The following is a 20880-nucleotide window of genomic DNA, read 5'->3' on the forward strand; positions in this document are numbered from 1 at the left end:
CTTCTGTTGCTTACACTTCTTGATATAAATCCCAGTAATCTATTTGCCTTATTACGTACACTTAGGCACTGCTGTCTTGGTTTAAGGTTGCTGCTCACCATAACCCCCAAGTCCTTTTTGCAATCTGTATGGCTAAGTTCTACATCATTTAACTTATAAGTATGTACTAGGGTTATGGGCACTCCCAAGCTTCAGAACCTTGCATTTATCTACATTGAACTGCAACTGCCACTTTTCTGACCAAGAATAGAGTTTGTTTAAATCCTCCTGAAGTTCCATAACATCTACGTTTGAATCAATTATCCTACCTATCTTTGTGTCATCGGCGAATTTGCTCATATCACTAGTAATTCCCTCATCAAGATCATTGATATATATTATAAACAACAACAGGCCCAAGACTGATCCCTGTGGAACGCCACTTGTTACAGATCCCCACTTGGATTTAACTCCATTTATGGACACTCTCTGCTTCCTGTCAGTGAGCCATGACTCGATCCACGAGAGCACTTTTCCCCCAATGCCATGAGCTGCCACTTTCTTTAACAGTCTATGATGCGGAACTCTATCAAAAGCCTTACTAAAATCTAAGTAAATAATATCAAATTCTTTATCGTGGTCAACAGCCTCAAAAGCTTTACTGAAGAAAGTTAATAAATTAGTTAGACAAGACCGGCCTCTTGTGAATCCATGCTGAGTATCATTAATCAAGCTATGCTTATCGAGATGGCTTCTTATAATCTCAGCTATAATTGACTCTAGTAATTTGCCTACAATTGAGGTCAGGCTTATTGGGCGGTAATTTGACGGTAACGACTTGTCCCCTGTTTTAAAAATAGGAATTACATTAGTCATCTTCCACATATCAGACACTACACCTGTTTGAAGAGATAAATTAAAAATATTAGTTAATGGTTCACAGAGTTCCATTTTGCATTCCTTAAGAACCCTTGAAAAAATCTCATCAAGACCCGGCGACTTATTTTGCTTCAGTCTGTCTATCTGCTTCACAACCATTTCACTAGTGACTGTGATGTTACATAATTTATCTTCTAGCTCACTATAAAAATTAATTACTGGAATATTGTTAGTGTCTTCCTGTGTAAAAACTGAGAGAAAATAATTATTAAAAATCGAGCACATTTCATTCTCTTTGTCAGTAAGGTGCCCATAGTTATTTTTAAGGGGACCTATCTTATCCCTAACTTTTGTTCTATAGACCTGGAAAAAACTTTTTGGGTTAGTTTTAGAATCCCTAGCAACTTTAATTTCATAGTCCCTTTTAGCTTTTCTTATCCCCTTTTTAATGTCCCTCTTAATGTCAATATACTGATTCATAAGATGACCCTCACCTCTTTTGATACGCCTATAAATTCCTTTCTTATGCCCTAGTAGATATTTGAGCCTATTATTCATCCATTTTGGGTCATTTCTATTTGATCTAATTTCTTTATATGGGATAAACGTTCTTTGAGCAGCATGTATAGTGTTCAGAAAACTGTCATATTGAATATAGCTCACTTCGTTACCCCAGTCAACAGATGATAAGTGTTCTCTAAGCCCATCGTAATCTGCTAAGCGAAAATCTGGGACTGTTACTGAGTTATCGCTACTATCGTACTTCCATTCAATGCTAAATGTAATTGATTCGTGGTCGCTAGCACCCAGTTCCTCTGAAATTTCTAAATTATTAACAAGGGATTCATTGTTTGCCATAACTAAGTCAAGCAGGTTATTTCCCCTTGTAGGTTCTGTCACAAACTGCTTCAAAAAACAATCCTGAACTACTTCTAAGAAGTCGTATGATTCTAAATTCCCAGTCAAGAAATTCCAATCAATATGACTAAAGTTAAAGTCTCCTAGAATTACTACATTATCGTGCCTTGTGGCCTTAACAATTTCCTCCCATAGTAGTCTCCCTTGGTCCCTATCTAAGTTTGGGGGATGGTATATCACTCCTAAAATCAGTTTTTCATGCCCCTCTGAAAATTCTATCCAAACAGACTCTGTATGTGTTACTTCAGACTTAATACCCGTTTTTATGCAACAGTTCAAGCGATCTCGGACATACAATGCCACCCCACCCCCCTTCCCGATACTTCTATCTACTTGGAACAATTTAAAACCCTGAATATGACATTCCGCAGGCATGTCCCGACTTTTTGAATTAAACCACGTCTCAGTTAAGGCAAATACATCAATGTTACCTGCACTAGCAACTAATCTCAACTCGTCCATCTTATTCCTAGCACTATGGCAATTAGCATAATAAACATTGAAAGACTCTCCTTTCTCTTTACCCTTCCTGCTCATTTCTGTTTTTCTACTAAACCTATTACTGTCTTTATCACCCAAAGTCCCTGGCTTTTCAATACAGTGGACCCCCGCATAACGATCACCTCCGAATGCGACCAATTATGTAAGTGCGTTTGTACGTGTATGTTTGGGGGTCTGAAATGGACTAATCTACTTCACAATATTCCTTATGGGAACAAATTCGGTCAGTACTGGCACCTGAACATACTTCTGGAGTGAAAAAATATCGTTAACCGGGGGTCCACTGTATCTACCTCGTTCTGCTTATTACTAGTTCCCCTAGAACTCGTAATATTACTACACTGGGACTTCACTGTTTTCCTGCCAAAACCCATACCACTAACTATTCCTAGTTTAAAGTCCTAACTGCTCCCTCCACTGCAGTTGCCAGTGCTACCACCCCAGACCTAGATAAGTGAACCCCATCCCTGGCATACATGTCATTTCTGCCATAGAAGAGGTCCCAGTTGTCAATGAATGTTACCGCATTTTCCTTACAGTATTTTTCCAGCCAGCAATTGACACCAATTGCCCTGGACAACCATTCATTTCCATCTCCTCTCCTTGGCAAAATACCACATATGACAGGGTTCCCACCCTTACTCCTAATTATTTTTATTGCTGACCTATACCTGCTAATCAGGTCTTCACTCCTACGTCTGCCAACATCGTTGCCTCCAGCACTGAGACAGATAATAGGATTGCTCCCATTACCTCTCATGATGTCATCCAGACGGCTAACAATATCCTCCATCCCAGCCCCAGGAAAGCAAACTCTCTGTCTCCTACTCCTGTCCTTCAAGCAGAACGCCCTATCCATATACCTAACTTGGCTATCCCCAACAACAACAATATTCTTACCTTCCTTGGTGTCGTTCGTCGTGATGTTCCCAGTAGTCGACTCACATTCGTCGGGTAGCACTGAGAATGTATTAGATGTTTCCACAACAGTTTCCACGGCAGTCTCTTTCTTCTTCATCGTTTCTACCTTTCCATTCGTCTTCTTGATCGTCAACTTCGTTCCCTGCTGTCCAGCCACTGACCAGTTTCCCTTCTTGACCTGAGGACTCAAAACAGGAGGACTACTACGAATCTTCTTGTTTTCCTCGGTCAGTCGCCGAATCTCCAACTTCGCCATCCTCAATTCTTCCTTAAGCTGTTGGTAAAGTTGCTCGATGGAGGGCATCTTGCTTCAATTCGTAGAGAGCGCGCAAACAGGTCTTCACAGAGCTAAGTACACGTCAACACTGCGCAAAGCCAGCTCAATCAGGAGCTACTGCGCAGCACGTCCACACGGCCCAACAGCGATGCGAACTCCATCTATCCCAGCTGCTTTTTCCCCTTTCATTGCCTCATGTGCCTCCCAACACTTGCCTCTGCCTCTTCCTCACTCCTAAAAGGTGTTATACCTCCCTCCCCAACTCAAGAAATCACTGCCTCCCTCTCTACAGCATTCGACAATTCCTTAAAATATTCCCTCCATCTTCCCATCATCTCTGCCTCCCCATCTAAGGGTTTCTCTCCTATTTTTAACCGTTAAAGCCATTTGTTCCCTAGGCTTTCTCAACTTACTGATCTCCAAAATGTTTTCTCACTTTCAGCAAATTTTGTTACTTAAACCTCTCCTCCTTTCATTAGCCCTCCTTCTGCACTCCCCTCACTATTTTAACTTATATTTTTTTCACTCTCCATATATGTACCACTTCCATCTGTCACTTCTACACTAAACACCTTTCATATGCCAACGTTTTCTTCCTTACATTCTTCTTTACTTCGTTATTTCACCGATCACCCCTCTTTCCACTTGCACCCATCCTCTTATTCCCCTCAAACTTTTACCACACACTCTTAACACAGCATTTTTAAATCTACCTCATACTTCCTCTACCCTCTCCTCATTACCTGTACTCTCTCTAACCCACCTTTCTCTCAATACAGTAGTTGCTTACTTCTTACCCTGTCTATCTCCTTTGATTTATAAACTTTCACTTCTATCTAAGGCTTACCTTATATATCATTAAAGTGTCAATTTGTGTTTGTGTTTAAGAAAACAAGAAAAAAATTTTAATGTGTAGGCTTAGAGCAAAAGTTGGTTCTCTAAACTCAACAAAATTTGCTAGATAGCTGCATTAAGCATTCCATACCCATCCTGTAGGTGGTCAGTAGACACTTGATGAGATAAGTCTTTGTGGATACAACATTTTACCTGCAAGTGGACTAGTCATATACTGTTCGTAGCACAGTCAGGAAAGCTGCAGCTTATAAAGGGCATCTGAGTAGCCAGTGAGTTGCATTATTATTATTTTAATCGTGGGGAGCGCTAAACCCATAGGGATTATACAGCACCTCTAAGCAACACAGACCCCAAAGTATGCCTAGAACAGATTAACTTGGTGGCACTCGATGTATGCACAAGGCTTATTCCTCTAAGAAAAAGGAGGAGTAGATGTAAAATAGAAAGAGACAGGCTCTCCCTTTACAGGCGACGGAAAAGAATAACAGAGAGGCTAAAAGAGGTCAATATATCTGAAATGCGTAGGGAGACACTGGTCAGAGAAATAGCAAGCATCGAACTCAAGCTAAAGGAATCTTATAGGAGTCAGGAATCGCGGGAAGAACTAAAAGCTATTAATGAAATCGAAAGAAACCCAAAGTATTTCTTCTCCTATGCCAAATCAAAGTCGAGAACAACATCCAGTACATGTATTGGGCCCCTACTTAAACAAGATGGGTCCTACACAGATGACAGCAAGGAAATGAGTGAGCTACTCAAGTCCCAATATGACTCAGTTTTTAGCAAGCCGCTAACCAGAATGAGAGTCGAAGATCAAAACAAATTTTTTATGAGAGAGCCACAAAATTTGGTTAACACAAGCCTATCCGATGTTATCCTGACGCCAAATGACTTCGAACAGGCGATAAATGACATGCCCATGCACTCTGCCCCAGGGCCAGACTCATGGAACTCCGTGTTCATCAAGAACTGCAGGAAGCCCCTATCACGAGCCTTTTCCATCCTATGGAGAGGGAGCATGGACACGGGGGTCGTCCCACAGTTACTAAAAACAACAGACATAGCCCCACTCCACAAAGGGGGCAGTAAAGCAACAGCAAAGAACTACAGACCGATAGCACTAACATCCCATATCATAAAAATCTTTGAAAGGGTCCTAAGAAGCAAGATCACCACCCATCTAGAAACCCATCAGTTACACAACCCAGGGCAACATAGGTTTAGAACAGGTCGCTCATGTCTGTCTCAACTATTGGATCACTACAACAAGGTCCTAAATGCACTAGAAGATAAAAAGAATGCAGATGTAATATATACAGACTTTGCAAAAGCCTTCGACAAGTGTGACCATGGCGTAATAGCGCACAAAATACGTGCTAAAGGGATAACAGGAAAAGTCGGTCGATGGATCTATAATTTCCTCACTAACAGAACACAGAGAGTAGTCGTCAACAGAGTAAAGTCCGAGGCAGCTACGGTGAAAAGCTCTGTCCCACAAGGCGCAGTACTCGCTCCCATCTTGTTCCTCATCCTCATATCCGACATAGACAAGGATGTCAGCCACAGCACCGTGTCTTCCTTTGCAGATGACACCCGAATCTGCATGACAGTGTCTTCCATTGCAGACACTGCAAGGCTCCAGGCGGACATCAACCGAATCTTTCAGTGGGCTGCAGAAAACAATATGAAGTTCAACAATGAGAAATTTCAATTACTCAGATATGGTAAACACGAGGAAATTAAATCTTCATCAGAGTACAAAACAAATTCTGGCCACAAAATAGAGCGAAACACCAACGTCAAAGACCTGGGAGTGGTCATGTCGGAGGATCTCACCTTCAAGGACCATAACATTGTATCAATCGCATCTGCTAGAAAAATGACAGGATGGATAATGAGAACCTTCAAAACTAGGGAGGCCAAGCCCATGATGACACTCTTCAGGTCACTTGTTCTATCTAGGCTGGAATATTGCTGCACACTAACAGCACCTTTCAAGGCAGGTGAAATTGCTGACCTAGAAAATGTACAGAGAACCTTCACGGCGCGCATAACGGAGATAAAACACCTCAATTACTGGGAGCGCTTGAGGTTCCTGAACCTGTGTTCCCTGGAACGCAGGCGGGAGAGATGCATGATTATATACACCTGGAAAATCCTAGAGGGACTAGTACCGAACTTGCACACGAAAATCACTCACTACGAAAGCAAAAGACTTGGCAGACAATGCAACATCCCCCCAATGAAAAGCAGGGGTGTCACTAGCACGTTAAGAGACCATACAATAAGTGTCAGGGGCCCGAGACTGTTCAACTGCCTCCCAGCATACATAAGGGGGATTACCAACAGACCCCTGGCAGTCTTCAAGCTGGCACTGGACAAGCACCTAAAGTCGGTTCCTGACCAGCCGGGCTGTGGCTCGTACGTTGGTTTGCATGCAGCCAGCAGCAACAGCCTGGTTGATCAGGCTCTGATTCACCAGGAGGCCTGGTCACAGACCGGGCCGCAGGGGCATTGACCCCCGGAACTCTCTCCAGGTAAACTCCAGGAAGGGCAGAAAGGTATTCAGGCTCAATTTAGGGAACTGGAGCATAGATCCAGTTCCCTAGATCAAGAGCCCTTCACCAGCGTCAAGGAAACACCTTTGAGAGGCAGTGAGATGCAGGTTCTCATTCATGCCCATGTAAGCCAGCTAGCGTTTCAGTTCCAGAGGCAGTAAGTAATACATTGCATACCTTCGTCCTCACTGAAAGGAATTAAAATTTGGAAGTTAATTTTCTCAAAATATAAATTTGATACCTGTATGTTGCACAATTTCAGTGCTTCATTATTTATGTGACAAATTTTCAGAATACATGTATCTTGCAAATTTTCCAATTCTCATAGCCTGCTGTTGTCCTCCCTAAAATTTTGCTGTGGGTCATTTGGGATCCATAGACTTAAGTATAGAAATACTGGACTAGAGGCACATAATGGGTCCAGGAACTGGAGCCCATGCAAGTTCAAGATTTTTCTCCCCTCAAGGAAGGTTCCTTGATGCTGGTGAGGGGCTCTTGATCTAGGAAACTGGAGCACAGATCCAGTTCCCAGAATGCCTTCTACATCCCCCCACAGGCGCTGTGTAAGCCTACGGGTTTAGCGCTTCCCCTTGATTATTGTGGAAAATACTGTACATATTTTCCAGAAATACAGTAGTTATATGTAAATAGATGGCCATACTGTATTTAATAAAATTTATGTCATAGAAAATGGGAATTTTCTACACCTGAGGAGAAGGAGAGTCGCCATTGTTAATTTGAATTGGATACAACGTTAATGTAATGGGAAGGAATTTTCGTGCTCTAGAGGTTAAAATTGGGCTGACACCTCTCAAATAGGAGGCGAAATTGTTGGATGTGCATTCCTGCATAACTTGAGATATCAGGCGACAGGACAGGACAACTCCAGGAACCTCAGATAAGTCTGTTATGTTATAACTCTGGCCAGTTGTTATTTTCATGTATAGACAGTGAGGTTTTCTGAGTATGATACACATTAATCTCCAGTCAAATTGGTGAGTGATATTAAGATATTTTCCTTCTGTTATATAAATGTGTGTATATATAATCCTTTTTTTAATTTTAATATACAGTCCACAAATTTATATATTTACCAGTATTCCTGGAGATGTATAATTCATTTAATTAATAGGTCCAGAGCAACTTGTGGATATGACAGTGGTAGGTATCGAAGGGGGACATTTTTGCGACCTAGGTGGCCCAAATTCCTACTTGTCTAACTGATAAATAATAATTATCTATGTTCATTTACTGTTATGTACATAATGATACATTCAGATAAATGCAATTTTCCACATTTAATTTGCCCGTTGGTCCTTCGAACCGGATGTAATTAGTGAAGTCATTAATTAGTTAATTACTTAATAATTATATGTGAAATGACAGAAGGAGGTGGATGTTAAGTTCACAAATTTACTTAATGTGTAGTGGATTATAATTATTACAATATTTATTTGGATAAGTCAAGAGTGGCTAAAGATTATATTAATGTGTATAAGTGTATGTGTAATTGATAAGCCAAGTGTAGCTAATTATATTAATGTGTATATTAATTTTGCAAAGCCAAAGTGGCTAGGATTTATGTTAATGTATTTGTATAATATTAATTTGATAAGATAATTCTGGCCAAGATTTATATCAGTTATGTGTAATTGATAAGCCAAGTGTAGCTAATTATATTAATGTGTATATTAATTTTGCAAAGCCAAAGTGGCTAGGATTTATATGTAGGATTTTTATGTACAGAGAACCTTCACGGCGAGCATAACGGAGATAAAACACCTCAATTACTGGGAGCGCTTGAGGTTCCTAAAACTGTATTCCCTGGAATGCAAGCGGGAGAGATACATGATTATATACACCTGGAAAATCCTAGAGGGACTAGTACCGAACTTGCACACGAAAATCACTCACTACGAAAGCAAAAGACTTGGCAGACGATGAAACATCCCCCCAATGAAAAGCAGGGGTGTCACTAGCACGTTAAGAGACAATACAATAAGTGTCAGGGGCCCGAGACTGTTCAACTGCCTCCCAGCATACATAAGGGGGATTACCAACAGACCCCTGGCAGTCTTCAAGCTGGCACTGGACAAGCATCTAAAGTCGGTTCCTGACCAGCCGGGCTGTGGCTCGTACGTTGGTTTGCGTGCAGCCAGCAGTAACAGCCTGGTTGATCAGGCTCTGATCCACCAGGAGGCCTGGTCACAGACCGGGCCGCGGGGGCGTTGACCCCCGGAACTCTCTCCAGGTAAACTCCAGGTAATAATATTAATTTGATAAGATAATTCTGGCCAAGATTTATATCAGTGTATGTGTAATTGATAAGCCAAGTGTAACTAATATTAATGTGTATAATATTAAATTTGCTATGCCAAATTCTGGCAAGGATTTATTAATTTGTATAATATTAATTTTGATAAGCCAAGGCTGGCTAAAGGTTTGTATTAATGTACATTTAAAATTTATATTATAATTTTTTTGCATGTATAATTGCTAAGCTCAAGTAGCTAGGATTTATTCAAAGGTAAGTTGTATCAGTGTTGTAAGTTGTAATCATTGTTATTAATTAAGTTGAATTTAGTACATTGCATCATGGCTGAAAATGAGGAAATTAATATAGAAGACAAACATATGGAATACAGAGCAAAAAAAACATCACTGCAAGCTAGAAAAAGGCATGTAACAAAAGCATACAATAAATGTTTGGAATAAATGAATCAAGAAACTGTGAATACTGATGATTTAAAATTGTATTTAGATGCTTTAGGTAATAGATATGATTCATACAAATTATATTACAACAAATATGAAGGAGATTTGTTATTAAACTGTGTAGATGAGACTGAAGTAGATCTCATGATTAATCAGTATTATGAATTAGAGGAAAAGATTCTTTCTTGTAAAAGTCAGGCCTTGAATAAATTAAAATGTGTAAACCAGGCAGTTAATCAGTCTGCTCCAACAAATAATAAGTCTTTGTCAAAACTCCCAGAACTATGTTTACCTGTATTTAATCCTGGTGAAAATTGGGAGGAATTTTGGTCAATTTTTAAAGCAGCTGTGCATGACAGGAGTGACCTAGCCTGTGTAACTAAATTATTTTACCTCAAAAGACAGGTAAGAGGAGATGCTCACATACTCATACAAGCCTTTCCCAATGTAGATGATTCTTATAAAGAAGCAGTTGACTTGCTGAAAGTCACTTATGGTAATATAGAACAAAGTAGGTTGGATCTAGTGAATATCATTGTTAATTTAAAATCTCCAGATCACACTTACAAAGGTTTACAGCAGTTTAGAGTTAAACTGGAGAGCACTCTCAAAACTTTAAGTAATAAATATAATCTGAAGGAATCAGACTGGTTATTGAGTGCCATGGTACAGAATAAATTAAACTTTAAAACACTTGAATGGCTCTCGAACAAATATCACAAGGGTTATTTTGGTCTGGAGGAAATAAGACTAGGTCTACAAGAATTAATTGTGCAGTTGCAGACCAGCCAACTAACTCATTTTAAAGATGCAACACATAATAACTCTGAGGTATCTGTCAAGTTTCACAATGGGAAAAATTATCTCAATGTTGTTAATCAAAATTCATTTCCTAAAAAGAGTTGCATAGGTGCATATCAAGTAGCAGGAATCAGAAATAATGATTCTCCACAAGGTAAGAAGAATAAGTACCCTCCTAAGAGTAGCCCAGTTAATAAGAAACCAGTTAGAGAAAAGAGAGATTGTCTTTTATGCAAGGGTACTCATTTTTCTAAGAATTGCAATGCATACAATTCATGGAATGATAAAGTTGAAAGATTGGAGGAACTTGACAGATGTATCAGGTGTTTGGGTAATCACAATGTAAAGGATTGTTATGCCAAATTAAACTTCTGTTATCAATGTCACAAAGGAAGACACCATATAGTCACGTGTAAAGGTCTATATGATAATGTTGATAATAATGATAATGTTGACAATCCTGACACAACAGTAGCTAATGTAAAAATTGCTGCTAATGTTAATAATGATGGTTTTGCTGAAGTAGCCTTACCTGTATTACAGGTAAAAGTTGATGATAAAAGGCATAAAGAAAAAAATGTAACTGCATTATTAGACCAGGGATCCCAACGTACTTTCATTAAACGTAAATGTCTTGATGGTATGAAAGTACAGATGGGAGATCCAACTCTAAAATTATCTGGTTTTCTCTCAGATAAAAGAGCTCAGTTGTATGACACTGTTTATGTAACTGTCAGGTTGGGCAATGAGAAAAAATGTGTTAATGCAGTAATTATAGATAGAATTCCAGAGAAAATAACTACAGTAGGGCTTAGTGAAGCTACAGAAAGACTTTCACATAATGTAAATTTAGCACCTTCTGGTGTAAGTGATGATTCTGTAGGCCCAATAAATATTTTGATAGGTAGTGACTATTATGCCTCCTTTGTAAAGGGTATGGTAGAGAAATGTGGTGTTACCCTTTTGAAGACTGCAGGAGGCCATGTAATGTATGGTAGGATTCCTCGTAATAATAATTCATGACTAGAGGAAGCTACAAATACCATAACTGTGTGTCTTACTCATGAAATCGTACCCCAGTATAATTCTTCCATAGAGGATGGTGTTGACCCAGTGCATAAATTGTGGGAATTAGACAGCATTGGAATAAATGTAAATGAAGAAAGTCCTGATGATTCTTTTACTCAGGATCAATATCTGAGAGATGTAAAATTTGAATCTGGACAATACTGGGTGCGACTTCCGTGGAGACTGAACCATCCAGAACTGCCCACTAATTACAGAATGGCATATGGACAGTTAAAGGCTCAGCTCCGCGAACTGAGTAAGACACCAGAATTGTTAACTGCCTATAATGATTTAATTGCTGAGCAGTTAATTAATAAATTTATAGAAGAGGTACCTCCTGAGCAAGCCAAAATTTATGGTCACTATTTGCCACATCACGGAGTGAACAAGGATTCTAAGACCACTCCTTTGAGGATTGTGTTTAATTGTAGTGCCAGGAGTAACAAAAATGTACCTAGTTTAAATGACTGTTTGATGACAGGTCCGTCGTTGATGGAAAAATTAAGAGATATCTTAGGATTCCTCGTAATAATAATTCATGACTAGAGGAAGCTACAAATACCATAACTGTGTGTCTTACTCATGAAATCGTACCCCAGTATAATTCTTCCATAGAGGATGGTGTTGACCCAGTGCATAAATTGTGGGAATTAGACAGCATTGGAATAAATGTAAATGAAGAAAGTCCTGATGATTCTTTTACTCAGGATCAATATCTGAGAGATGTAAAATTTGAATCTGGACAATACTGGGTGCGACTTCCGTGGAGACTGAACCATCCAGAACTGCCCACTAATTACAGAATGGCATATGGACAGTTAAAGGCTCAGCTCCGCGAACTGAGTAAGACACCAGAATTGTTAACTGCCTATAATGATTTAATTGCTGAGCAGTTAATTAATAAATTTATAGAAGAGGTACCTCCTGAGCAAGCCAAAATTTATGGTCACTATTTGCCACATCACGGAGTGAACAAGGATTCTAAGACCACTCCTTTGAGGATTGTGTTTAATTGTAGTGCCAGGAGTAACAAAAATGTACCTAGTTTAAATGACTGTTTGATGACAGGTCCGTCGTTGATGGAAAAATTAAGAGATATCTTATTAAATTTCAGAGTAAAGAATTATGCCTTTACGGCTGACATAAGTAAAGCTTTCCTAAGAGTGGGTTTACAAGAGGCTGACCAGGATTATATCCGCTTCTTATGGCCTGAGAATCCTAGTGACCCACTTAGCCCTCTGAAAAACCTTTCGCTTTAGGAGCATATTATTTGGTGCTACATCCAGTCCGTTCCTACTTCATGCGATGATAAATGCACACCTTAAATGTATGGAAAGTCCATTGAGTAAAGTAAGGAGCAAACAATTTTATGTGGACAATTTCCTGGGTGTGACGTCAACTGAAGAGGAACTGCTAATGACTTATGGAGAGGCTAATAAAATAATGCAAAGTGCAAATATGCCTCTGAGGGAATGGAATAGTAATTCGTCCAAATTAAAGGACAAAATAAGTAAAGATTACCCTGGAGATGAAGTGACAAAATGTAGTAATGTATTAGGATTAACTTGGGATACTGAGAGAGATTTGTTAATGTTAAAACCTAATAATTACAGTATGCCCAATAAATTAACTAAGTTTTGCTTGCTGAAGTTTCCAAATGTTTTGATCCACTAGGTTTAGTGTCACCCCTTACTATAAGAGGGAAATTATTAATTCAGGAAGCATGGAAACTTAAATGTGCTTGGGATGAAATTCTACCTGAGGAATTCATTAACAGGTGGGATGAATTAATTGGTGATTATGAGAAAATTCCAATGTTGGAGTTTCCACGCCAGGTGGCCAATCCAAATGGGAAAAATGTACTCCACATTTTTTGTGATGCTTCAAAATTGGCATATGGAGCAGTTGCTTATCTTCAGTGTAATAGTGTTATTTCTCTTGTTATGTCTAAGGCTAAAGTGTCTCCAATTAAATCACGTACCTTACCTCAGTTGGAATTAACAGCCATTTTTATAGGTGTCAAATTAGCTAATTATATAAGAAATAAGTTGCAGGAGTTAAATATTAGCGACACTGTAATTTGGTCTGATAATGAGGTATCCTTACAATGGATTCATAATGGAAACAGTAAAATTGTGTACGTACAAAACAGAGTCGCTGAAATTAATCAGATGCAAGAGAAGTATAATAGTTTGGGTCAGCATATGTTAACATTTAATCATATACCTGGTGAGGAGAATCCAGCTGATTTCTTGTCTCGAGGTTTACCTTATGCTAAATTTGTAAATGCTGTGTCATGGTTTAAAGGACCGAGCTGGTTGGTAAATAAAGCTAACTGGCCTGTACAAAAGGCGTATATTGCTCCTGTTGAAATTACTGTGACCACTGCTCCAATAGTTTGTCCTTCCTTAGCCATTGATATAAATAGGTATTCTTCTTTACCCAAACTAATCAATGTAACTAAGTTGGTGTTTAAATTTCTAAACAAGATGAATATTTCATTTAAGTTTTCACATCCTCTTGAATATTGGATAAAGAGGGTACAGGAGGAAATCTATGGAAATGAGATTAAATTGATGATGGAAAGAAAAATTGTGAAAGGTTCCATAATAGAGAAATTGGGACTGTATTTAGAGAACAATGCAATTAGGTGCAGAGGTAGGTTACAAAATACTGAATTGGGTGATTATGCTAAACCCTATCTTACTGCCCAAAACTCATCATCTAACAAATTTAATTGTGCTAATTGCCCATAAAAATGTAACGAATGGTGGGGTAAAAGATACCTTAAATTGTATTAGGGAACTTTCTGGATTCCACAAGGACGGCAAAGTGTAAAAAGGGTGATTAAATCTTGTGTAATATGTCGCCGTGTGGATGCCAGATCCTATATGTACCCAGGTCCTCCACCATTGCCAAATGAGCAATTTGAGTCGTTTAGCAACGAACTCCGCCCGGCCGCAGTGTGGAAAATACTGTATATATTTTCCAGAAATACAGTGGTTATATGTAAATAGATGGCCATACTGTTCAGTACATCCACACTTACTACTGTGCAATCTACATCTACAGGACCTTAAACTCCAATATCAACCTTGACCTAAAACGCTTTCTTGATAGTTGTGACAGAACCCACAGGCATAACACCAGACACAAACATCTCTACGACATTCCCCGTGTCCGACTAAACCTTTACAAAAATTCAATGTATGTCAAAGGCCCTAAAATCTGGAACACCCTACCTGAGAACTCTAGAACTGCAGACACATTCATCACCTTCAAAACTACCATTAGAAAACATCTTATCTCCCTGATACACCCCATCAACTAACTACACGAATACCACCTGGTGGTTCACACTTACACTCACTCACTCATTTGACCATAAACAGAAATATTAATCTCAGTCTTAAAATAATGAATCCTATGATACTCCAATACTGAAACTATGTACTGTGCCAAAACAAAAGCATTCACATTGCTAAACTCACAAACTAGTATTTAGTCACTTAGCCATAATACCAACTTACCTCATAATTTGTAATATTTTAAAATAAAGAATTAAACTAAGTCTGCCCGAAATGCCTAGCCATGCTAGGTGTTCTAGTGGTACACTCTGTAATCATTATTTAACTACATGTAAACCACACAACAACCAAATTCTGTAAATTCAACATTGTAATCTTTATAGAGAATAAACTTTGAATTTGAATTTGAATCGATTGTGTTTACATATTTAGAGCCCCTTAAGCCCTATCTTACTTGTACGTTTCATACTATGGAACAATGCTCTTCTCCCAGCACACATAAGGGGGATTACCAACAGACCCCTGGCAGTCTTCAAGCTGGCACTGGACAAGCACCTAAAGTCAGTTCCGGATCAGCCGGGCTGTGGCTCGTATGTTGGTTTGCGTGCAGCCAGCAGCAACAGCCTGGTTGATCAGGCTCTGATCCACCAGGAGGCCTGGTCTCAGACCGGGCCGCGGGGGCGTTGACCCCCGGAACTCTCTCCAGGTAATCTCCAGACTGAGGGACTGACCACCTCAAAACTTTAAGGGTGATGGACTGATTACATCGTCTTCAAGTATCTTCTGCTTCTATCAACTTTTCTGTACTTGACTGAAGAAGCCTACTGTGTAGGCGAAACGTTTCATAATAAAGATACCTAACTGTTGCATATGTGTCTTACCTAACAACTTACTTGTACGCACTGAGTCTGCCTTCGCTTCCTCATCCAGATCATTCCGCTTCCTAAGTACCCAGAAACTAAAGATTATTATTGTAAAGTAAAAGGACACAAGTGCAACTAATGTGACATTTATTGTGGCAACGTTTCGCTCTCCAGGAGCTTTATCAAGCCATTACAAACAATACATGGACACAGAGGGTATATAAAGGGTCAGAGTGAGGTGAATACTAGTGAGGTACCATTTCGAAATGGTACCTCACTAGTATTCACCTCACTCTGACCCTTTATATACCCTCTGTGTCCATGTATTGTTTGTAATGGCTTGATAAAGCTCCTGGAGAGCGAAACGTTGCCACAATAAATGTCACATTAGTTGCACTTGTGTCCTTTTACTTTACATATTGTCGGTAATTCTACCAACTTTATTACAAGATTATTATTATTATTATTATAATCATGGGGGAGCGCTAAACCCGTAGGATTATACAACCCAGAAACTAAAGAATTTACCGAAGTGTTTATGGAACGTTATTTCACCTCATATATCAACCATCATCTGGGTAGTTGTTCTGGTCGTAAACATTTGGACTTTTTCTATTTGATCAGATTTGGGCTACACATCTACAATGGCCTATGTACATTATAAAAACTATAGGGCCCTATATGACTTGTAGGTTCCTAAAGGCCATTATTAGACCCACCAGTCTCACATCCGATGGAGTTACTCTGGTTATATGCTAGCTATCATACTTCTAAATCATTTTCTTTAATTTTGCTCTAAGGTCTTTTTTTCCTCCAAGGCTGTGTTCAGTATCTGGTCATCTCTCTTAGCTTCCCCAGTGTACTCACCTAATTGTGGTTACAGGGGTCGAGACTCAGCTCCTGGCCCCGCTTCTTCACTGATCGCTACTAGGTCCTCTCTCTGCTTCATGAGCTTTGTCATACCTCGTATTAAAACTATGTATGGTTCCTGCCTCCACTACAACACTTGCTAGACTATTCCACTTCCTGGCGACTCTATGACTGAAGAAATACTTCCTACCATCCCTCTGACTCGTCTGAGTCTTCACCTTCCAATTGTGACCCCTTGTTTCTGTGTCCCCTCTTTGGAACAACCTGTCTCTCTACCTTATCAGTATTTTGTATGTCGTTATCATGTCTCCCCTGACCCTCCTGTCCTCCAATGTCGTCAGTCCGATTTCCCTCAACCTTTCATCGTAGGACATACCCCTGAGCTCCGGAACTAGTCTTGTTGCAAACCTTTGCACTTTCTCTAATTTCTTGACGTGCTTGACCAGGTGGGTGAATATTACTGATTGTTGATAGGCTTCCTTTGCTACATGTTTTTGTCTTAGTACGATAAACTTACTAAGCTAATTCAGTGGTCCTGTCAAGATTTCAATCTGGGAAGACTTAATAATAATAATAATTATAATAATAATAATAATAATAATAATAATAATAATAATAATAATAGTGATATCTTAATTACTACAAGTACATGTACAAGGTATACAGTCCTATCTGACATCAATGACATACTACTATATAGAAAGCCGCTTGTTATACAGAGCATTTCGGGAAAATTAGGCCAGTTTTATCCCAGGATGCGACCTACACCAGTCGACTAACACCCAGGTATACATTTTACTGATGGGTGAACATAGACAACAGGTGTAAGGAAACACGCCCAATGTTTCTACCCTCGCCGGGAATGGAACCCTGAATCTGGCCGTGTGAAGCGAGCTTTAGTTGATTAGATGCTGTTTAAAAAAATAAAAGAAATCGCTTTTGAAAACATTTAAACTATGGCGTTTTTGTGGTTACTGGTCAATATAAGTACATTGAAAATTAGTTATTAATTGAAAAATAAGTATTTGCACCTGAGAAGGCCTCTTAGGCACTATAGCCCCATATCCTCCGTGCCTGCGCTACTGGTTGTCTTAGTTAAACAAATTAGGCACAGGTACACCTAAGTACAATTACCATACATAGTATATATTATCATGGATAACCCAAAGAAAGTTAGTGACTTATTTCAATTGGCAATAAACTTGTTTCATGGATCTTGTCAGTCAGTGTGGGTGTGCTCAGAAACAAGATGTTTGGGACTATATATTATTATTATTATTATAATCAAGGGGGAAGCGCTAAACCCGGAGGATTATACAGCGCCTGGGGGGGGGGGATGTGGAAGGCATTCAGGCTTAATTCGGGGAACTGGAGCACAGATCCAATTCTCTAAATCAAGAGCCCCTCACCAACATCAAGGAACCTTCCTTGAGGGGTTGGGACTATATAGCGACCTCTACAAGCCATGAACAACTTTCCTGCCCTGGGGAGTTGATTGGAACTCTCCATGAATCACTCACATCCTTGAGACCCCTATCATGTGTGTAAGAGTTGCTGGAGTGACAAAGGGGGAGGGGAAGAGATTAAACACGTGGAAATAACTTTGAATAATGATTATTATTATTAATGCATAAAGGTGGCCACGCTCCTGTATATCAGGTTAATAAAAGTATATCTGGCAGATGGTCGAGCTTTGGAACATTACATTTTTTTATTTGTCTATTTGACACGAAGGCAACCGAGCCCACATGACTCACTGGTTAATCTATGTATATATACATAGTTTATGCAGCATTATTTTGTTATATTTGTCCGATATTAGTTAGGCTCACGACAAATAATGAAGTCAAACTGAATCCAATTCGTATACAGTGACTGACAGCTGGTATATTTTATAAAGAATGTAGAACAGCGATACACCAGCAACCTCCCGTGATCTTGAAGGTCACGGTAATTTAGCAATAAGTAATGTGCTCTTGCAATCGTTTGAAGAGATGCTATTTCTTTCCCATTTTCTAAAAATCAGAAACGGAATTAAGCTGTGTGTACATATTAAACAAAGATATGATCTCACTGTAAACCGAAGTAAGACAACTGGAAGTATTCTTTTGTAGAGTTTGGTCGTCTTACATTGCTCTTTTGTTACTCTTCTGGTTTATAATGTGGGCGTGAGCAGTGACGGTGGTGAGGATACTGGTGTCTATACTTTACCTTGGCGTCAGTTTTGTTGACGTTTGTTGGTTTTCTGTACTTGTGGACGACACCTGTTTGAGTCTTGTGATGTGTTTTAGGAAAGGTGAGCTTCCTAAGCTTGTGTAAGCTCACAAAGTAACTCTGTGTTACTTTTAAAGCCAAATTAAGCAGCTGTCGAGGAAATTTGCTCTAGACTTGCGGTTGTTGCATGGATACTTTGCACGGTATGCAGTGTCTTGCTTTCTCTCAAGTGGCCGTCATGTACTACTTCATTTTTTTTTAAACGAATTTAGGTCTTGATCGACACTTGCATAATTATGTGTATTGGGAGTAGATATCGTACTGGCCTAACACCCCATTATTCCTTACTTTGTCTCTGGAGAAGATTCTCAAAGATTGTCCTTATCACCCCATGCTGGGTGAAGATAAGATATGATAAGCTTCATTCATTCAGGAAATTCAAAAATTATTTTACAGTAATGTAAATTCGTACAATGAATTATTTTACAGTAGTGTATATTTGTTCAGTGATTCTGAAGGCTTATAAATGTAGGCATATATTATTATGTACTTTAATCCAGAATTCTATATATAAATAAAAAAAAAATAGGGCCAGAGCTATTGAAGTGGCAGCTGAGTCCCAAAGTGTATACAGCTGCTGAGCCAGGATCTGTATGAGGAGCACCTGCAAGTGGCTATTGACTCGGCATACATTTAACAAGTTTAAAAATTTTAGAAAAGCCAGTGGTATTCACATGTATCAGTGTGAAAATTAGATTTTTTGATATGTGGAGGATAGGGCACAAATTACTGTATATAGTATATATCAGTCACACGAGTAGTAGTCATGCAGTTTGCATATTTGTAGAAATTTTTTGTGTTCATAAACATTTTTTTTTTACGTGACCTGCAAAATAATAACATAATTGTAAACATCTTACAGAATGGATTGGGTTTGAACCCATGATATGCCAGTTAAGTATACTGCTTGGCTTTTTTTTGGGCTATCCTAGGTCATTAACCCTCTGGGGCTAATAAAGTCTAATACAATGCCATTGTTGGATTATCCAAAGTTAGATTTAAATCTTCATATTAATGCTTTCTATAATAATCATTTGATTTGTACAAATATTGTAGGAATTTAAAAGAGCTTTCTGTAAAAGATAGTACATGTACATATAAATTTTACCTGAATAAAGCTGACAACCATTTCACTGTTGACATTGAAAACCACAGTCTGTCACCATTTTTTAAAAACTTAAAATAATTTTATCTTCTTATATGGTAGAGAATCTTTTTCTAAAGGTAATGACAACAAATATGCAAAACTTGATGTAATATAATCTTAGAATTACACAGGCACAAAATTATAGGTTGGGGAACTGCTCAATCTGAAGCCAATTTTAGATTAATGCCATTGCTCAAACCAGTCCTCTTCTTGATATTTTGCTAGTAAGTCTTCCATACTATCCACTGATTGCAAGAAACTGCCATTCAGCTATCAGAACTGTCTTATAAAGTGCCCACAATTCAGTAATTTGGCCAATTTTGCACTACAGTATTTTCAACAAATTCATGTTTTTAAACAGTCCAATACAAACAATGTAGGCATTCCGATCACTAAAGCAGCCTTTCCTCTGTTCATCAGTCACATCCCTAGGCCTCTTCTATATAACTTATGACTTCCGTTTTGAATCCATCTTCACAAAAAAACTTTTTCCCCCAATTTCTCGGCTAATTAACAATAACCAAGAATACTTGGTAATGGGAGTTGTCACAGCTGCTCTTTGCTGATGACACTGTGCTCTTGGGAGATTCTGAAGAGAAGTTGCAGAGATTGGTGGATGAATTTGGTAGAGTGTGCAAAAGAAGAAAATTAAAGGTGAATACAGGAAAGAGTAAGGTTATGAGGATAACAAAAAGATTAGGTGATGAAAGATTGGATATCAGATTGGAGGGAGAGAGTATGGAGGAGGTGAACGTATTCAGATATTTGGAAGTGGACGTGTCAGCGGATGGGTCTATGAAAGATGAGGTGAATCATAGAATTGATGAGGGAAAAAGAGTGAGTGGTGCACTTAGGAATCTGTGGAGACAAAGAACTTTGTCCTTGGAGGCAAAGAGGGGAATGTATGAGAGTATAGTTTTACCAACGCTCTTATATGGGTGTGAAG

At 38.9% G+C, this 20880-nt stretch overlaps 1 protein-coding gene across 6 annotated transcripts in view; it reads left to right on the plus strand.

Annotated features, from left to right (window-relative positions):
* The first annotated feature begins 18688 nt into the window (after positions 1 to 18688).
* The window catches only part of LOC128691696 (erbin), a 159659-nt gene continuing 157467 nt past the window's right edge, over positions 18689 to 20880 (plus strand). For 5 of the 6 annotated variants that reach the window (XR_011392437.1, XM_070088807.1, XM_070088811.1 and 2 more), the window contains exon 1: positions 18689 to 18809. The gene's annotated coding sequence lies outside the window, so the exon portion shown is untranslated. Of the gene's footprint in view, positions 18931 to 20880 lie in introns of all 6 variants that reach the window. The other variant, XM_070088808.1, reaches the window with a different exon arrangement.

The sequence above is a fragment of the Cherax quadricarinatus genome, chromosome 26 (genome assembly GCF_038502225.1).
Source record: "Cherax quadricarinatus isolate ZL_2023a chromosome 26, ASM3850222v1, whole genome shotgun sequence".
Taxonomy (NCBI): domain Eukaryota; kingdom Metazoa; phylum Arthropoda; class Malacostraca; order Decapoda; family Parastacidae; genus Cherax; species Cherax quadricarinatus.